At 49.3% G+C, this 5,909-nt stretch overlaps 1 long non-coding RNA gene across 1 annotated transcript; it reads right to left on the bottom strand.

Moving 5' to 3' along the window:
- Positions 1 to 394: 394 nt before the first annotated feature.
- Positions 395 to 816, bottom strand: LOC135050384 (uncharacterized). The gene is made up of 3 exons (XR_010241609.1): positions 751 to 816; positions 530 to 658; positions 395 to 454 (listed from the first exon to the last, which is right to left on the bottom strand). It is a non-coding gene; the product is annotated as an uncharacterized LOC135050384 (long non-coding RNA).
- Positions 817 to 5,909: the final 5,093 nt, after the last annotated feature.

The raw sequence follows: 5,909 nt of genomic DNA, 5'->3' as shown, positions 1-5,909 counted from the left end.
TGACGGCGGAAATGGTGGATCACCAGCGTGTTGATGAGCTGGTTCTGGGAGCTTGTCATAGATCATCTGCAGTGTGGTTGCGATGAGCTGTTGGCTGGATGAAGATTGTCGATGGCTCTCCGACATGTTGGTATTGCTGTGTGCCAGACATGTTGTGTTCTCCACGAGCCGGCTCATGGATTCGGCCAGAATGTGAAGGACGTCCATATTCTCCTTATGATCTTGCATTCTGACCTGTAGCATTGTGGCCGTGCTGTCGGTAAGAGCCTTCTGCATTTCAAGCAGACTGTTTGACATCTTCTCCATTGTCCTCTCAATGTTGTCCAGTCTGCTCCAACGACATTTGTGTACGTATCCTGGCGGGAAGTAATCTCCGATGCCAGGGTGTGAACCCTCTGAACAGTTGAGGGAGTCTGCCCTTCCTGGACGTCTGCCACCACTTGCATTTGGGCAGCTGAAAAGAAAATTATAAAATATTATACACATTCATCATACATTTGTTTGAAGGCTCACAATTCTATTTACTCACACAGGGATGTAGCAACTGCAGCCTGCTGCACTTCCACCTCGTCATCCTCTGACGACTCCTGTAGGAGGAGATCCGGCCTGAAGTAGGAACCAATTCCCGAAGCTAGTCCGCTGCTGGTCCGTGGCACCACTGTTTGCAAAAATTTTTTTTGTTTAAGTTAATAAACTATACAAAACTGCTGCACCCCCCCCCCCCCCCGCCCCCAAAAATTAAATACAAACCTTCTCCATCCTGTGGTGCCGCTGCTCCAGGAGCTTCACTTGTCCTCGTATCTGAAGACTTTTTTAAGGGTCTGGCTGGATACGTCTGCACGGCTGTCCTCAAACCCAAGAAAAGTCTCGTCTGTTAACCCTGTAGACTCAAACAGATCGGGTGATGGGTCCACAAGGGTTGTGTCTTGAGGCTCTTCAGTCACAGTCCCAGAGCTCCTGGAGATACGACGAGCTGTAGTTTGGCGCCCATCTTGTGGTGTGGTCGCCGACGGTGTATGGCGCACAGGTGAAGTTCTGTGCGCTGATGTCTGGCGCACAGGTGATATTCTGAGCGCCGACGTCGTCTGGTGCACAGGTGACAAACTGTGCGATGACGATCTGTGGCGCACAGGTGAAGATCTGCGCGCTCCTGATGCTTGCTGCGCAGGTGTCGGCCCGCGCGCTGCTGTCGATGCCTGCTGCGCAGGTGTCGGTCCGCGCGCTGGCGATGTCCTGCGCGCAGGTGATGTCCTCTGGGCAGGCCTGTCTGAAAAAAAAATAATCACATTAGCAAGTACAAAACAATTTTTTCGTTAATACAGCTCATCTGAATTTATTCTTACCATCAGGCCTCCTTTTGGACTACTTATCTCCCGCCTTCTACCGTTTTCTGGGCGGTTCTTCCTCCTTGGGAAAGCCAGCAGGACGGCTAGAGTCCACACCTCCGCGAACTCCTTCGACCATGGCAGGGTTCATGCGCCTTCTAATAACATTCTCCCAGGGTAGCCACTTCAGGTTGAGAGCCGGTCCACCTCCCGTAGCGGTCTCATGTCGGCGCTAAATCCCCATCTTCTTTTTGGTCTGTCTGCGGCAATCACTGTACCGATTCTTGCAGTTTCTGTTGCTCCGGCGGTTTCCAGATACTGCAGTGACTTGGCTTGCGATGGCATCCCAGATGTTTCGCTTTGTCCTAGCTGCTGTGGTCTGTGCCCTTGGTCCATACAGAACGTCGTAGGACCTGTCGACGCCATCCACTAGAGCACAGTTTTCCGCCTCAGTGTATCTGGGGCCACGCGGCTTTTTCGGTCCTGCATCTTCACCAGAGGCTTCCTCCTCCGACTGCTCCTCTGGCTGGCTTCTTGCCTTTAGGGATTGAAAATAAAAAAAACATGCATTTAATAAGATCGGTATGTACCTGTGAGTGTCAGTATCCCTGGCATTGCGCACATATACCTGTAGGTGTGCATGGCAGTGCGCAAACTAAGGTGGGTCAAGTTGGATGCTATTTGTGTCTGCAGGTGTTGTCAGTACCTTTCTACTAGGCTTTTTCTTAGTCTTCTCATGGGCCCTTGACGACCGCGGCTGGTCACTGCATGCCTGGTCGGTCGTATCCCCCTCCTGGGTCGGCTCCCACTCCTCGTTGCTATGCAGGGATAGATCCGAGTGGGTGGGGGAAGGGGGGGATCGGGGCTGCTTCTCCCTTGACATCTCTGTTTTAAAAAGACAAAAAAAAAAATATATATATAATTAAAAATGTAACACATTACATAATTAAATGCAATCACATCATGCTGCTGGGACCCCAGTTCTCAAGCAGGACCAAAGCACAAAACAAAAAAAAAAATATAAAAAAAAAACCCTGTACAAGCATCCCTGCACATACTGGAAATCAACCATGGCTGACACACAAAATGGCTGACACACCCAAAATGGCTGACACACCCAAAATGGCTGACACACCCAAAATGGCTGACACACCGTAGCCAAAAAGCATCCCTGCACACTCAGGAGGTACACCAGAGCTAAAAGATGAGTAAAAAAACATGTTTGGCATACAACCGACACCACATGTCGGCCGCATGGCCGACCAAACTTGCTCCAAATCACCCCAAACTAACCGAAAAGCATCCCTGCACACTCAGGAGGTACACCAGAGCGAAAAGAGGAGGAAAAAAACATGTTTGGCATACAACCGACACCACATGTCGGCCGCATGGCCGACCAAACTTGCTCCACATCACCCCAAACTAACCGAAAAGCATCCCTGCACACTCAGGAGGTACACCAGAGCGAAAAGAGGAAGAAAAAAACATGTTTGGCATACAACCGACACCACATGTCAGCCGCATGGCCGACCAAACTTGCTCCAAATCACCCCAAACTAACCGAAAAGCATCCCTGCACACTCAGGAGGTACACCAGAGCGAAAAGAGGAGGAAAAAAACATGTTTGGCATACAACCGACACCACATGGCGGCCGCATGGCCGACCAAACTTGCTCCAAATCACCCCAAACTAACCGAAAAGCATCCCTGCACACTCAGGAGGTACACCAGAGCTAAAAGAGGAGGGAAGAAACATGTTTGTCAAACAAACACCACCACATGTCAACCGCATTGCTACCGACACACACTAAAATCAGCCAAAACTAGCCAAAAATCAATCTGCACATGCTGGAGGTACACCAATGTAAAAGCAAGACCCAAAAAGTCATTTTAAGAAAAAAAAAACATGAAAAACTACCCTAAAGCACAAAAATCCACAAAAAAATGCAGCAAAACAAGCAGGAGCTATACACATACCCAAACACCCCATGTACACCTCATGGCAACCCCCACTACACAAACACATACATGCAAGACCAGACCCACATGTGGTACTTACCTACAAATGCTGTAAAAGCTCCGAAAATGGCTCTCCTCCGGGGTAACAGGTATCCTCCTGTCTGTCCTGGAATAAAGCCTGCTGGGGTGTCCAAACGATACCACAGCAAACAACCAATTTGCTAGCTCTGCACCTCCTCACACCTCTCTGCAGGTTCACAAAATGGCTGCAGAGCACGCAGCAAACAAGCCCTAATAAAGGGCTGCTTTCGGCGGGAAGTCGAATTCGGGACGCCCACTACTCGCCGATTGGGCCGTTATCCGCCAAGGGGGGTGTCGAATCCTTTATGCATTGCATATGGTGAATTCATGGTCCCGGCGGCAGGGCTGCGGCTGTCGAGTGCTGGCGAATTTTTAAACGGGCGGAAAAAAGGCGCGATTCGCCCGGGATTGCATTACCCCTATGGCTTTTCCCAGCTCCCACAGTGATGTACTGAGGAGCGGTGTAATATGGGTAAGTGTAGCATTTAGGAGAGATACTGAGGGGAGGGAAGGAGATAGAATTTCTACTGTGTGAAATAATGTGTAATAGGGGGATTTCTACTGTGTGGTATAATGTGTAAAGGGTTAGGGTGCAGCTCTCAGCTCCTGTTCTTCTCCCACCCCAGCAGCTGCTCCACTGTAACCTGCAGGGTCTCCAGCCCAGTGACTGTGGCCTGGAACTGGGAATGCAACTCCTGTATCATGTCCCGGTCCCTCTCCAGCAGCTCGGAGTACAAGCCCATCCGAAGGCTCTGACACTCCGCTTGCAGCACCTCGTTCTGCCACTTGTAATCTTCCTTGAAGCGGATCATGTCCTGGTGGTTGTCGGCCAATGTCCTGAATCTGTTCTCCAGCCATTACCCCCTGCTTCCTCTCTGTGGCCAGCGTTCTCCCCCTCCAGGCCCTGACACTGCAGCAGCAAGTCTTCCGCCCTCCGGATAAAAAGGACCAGCTGCGGTGGATGATACAGGGGAGGAGAGTCAGACTGCTGTGCCGCCCTTAGTGCCTAGTAGGAAATCTGCCACTGTTCATGGATAAATGCATACACTTACTGTGGCATCAAGAGTGCAGATTTTTGTTCACAGCCTCATACAGTAGGTCTGCGTACAAAAATCTGCAGTTCCAGGTGCAAAATTGGGGGCATAATGGGGACTATTTGATATGTCGTTACTGGTGTTACTGGCCATTGCAACAGCACATCGTGGCATTGCATGCAATTGAATCGAGCCCTACAGTATATATAGTAGTGATGAGCGGGTTCGGTTTCCGAGAAACCGAACCCACCCGAGCTTTACCTTTTTTTACACGGGTCCGAGCAGACTCAGATCCTCCCGCCTTGCTCGGCTAACCCGAGCGCGCCCGAACGTCATCATCCCGCTGTCGGATTCTCGCGAGATTCGGATTCTACATAAGCAGCCGCGCGTCGCCGCCATTTTCACACGTGCATTGAGATTGATAGGGAGAGGATGTGGCTGGCGTCCTCTCCGTTTATATACGAGAGGAGACAGTTGATCTGATTGCTTTTTTGCTTGTTTATTTTACTATTGTGGGGAGGATTGGGGAGCAGCTGTTAGGAGGAGTACACTACAGTGCAGAGTTTTGCTGATAGTGACCACCAGTTTTTTATCCGTTCTCTTCTCTGCCTGAAAAAAACGCTCCATACCATATCTGTGCTCAGTGTGCTGCATGATATATCTGTGCTGAGTGCACTGCTCACACTGCTTAATTGTGGGGACTGGGGAGCAGCTATAGCAGGAGTACAGTGCAGAGTTTTGCTGACAGTGACCACCAGTATACGTTTGTCTGCCTGAAAAACACTCCTGTGGCTTTTTTTTTATACTAGTAGTTTTTTAGCAGTTTGCTGACAGTGTCCACCAGCTCCATTATACTGTATATAGCAGTACGGTAGGCCACTGCTGTACCTACCTCTGTGTCGTCACTCGTCATCCATTAAGTATACTATCCATCCATCTACATTGTATACCTGTGGTGGCTTTTTTTTTATACTAGTAGTTTAGCAGTCTGCTGACAGTGTCCACCAGGTCCATTATGCTGTATATAGCAGTACGGTAGGCCACTGCTGTACCTACCTCTGTGTCGTCACTCGTCATCCATTAAGTATACTATCCATCCATCTACATTGTATACCTGTGGTGGCTTTTTTTTATACTAGTAGTTTAGCAGTCTGCTGACAGTGTCCACCAGGTCCATTATACTGTATATAGCAGTACGGTAGGCCACTGCTGTACCTACCTCTGTGTCGTCACTCGTCATCCATTAAGTATACTAATATCCATCCATCTACATTGTATACCTGTGGTGCCTTTTAGTTGTGCGCAGTAAATATAGTAGTAGGCCATTGCTATTGATACTGGCATATAATTCCACACATTAAAAAATGGAGAACAAAAATGTGGAGGTTAAAGGGAAAGATCAAGATCCACTTCCACCTCGTGCTGAAGCTGCTGCCACTAGTCATGGCCGAGACGATGAAATGCCATCAACGTCGTCTGCCAAGGCCGATGCCCAATGTCATAGTAGAGA

This window comes from Pseudophryne corroboree, chromosome 1 (assembly GCF_028390025.1).
Source record: "Pseudophryne corroboree isolate aPseCor3 chromosome 1, aPseCor3.hap2, whole genome shotgun sequence".
Classification (NCBI taxonomy): Eukaryota; Metazoa; Chordata; class Amphibia; order Anura; family Myobatrachidae; genus Pseudophryne; species Pseudophryne corroboree.
This window is presented reverse-complemented; position numbering and strand designations above follow the sequence as displayed.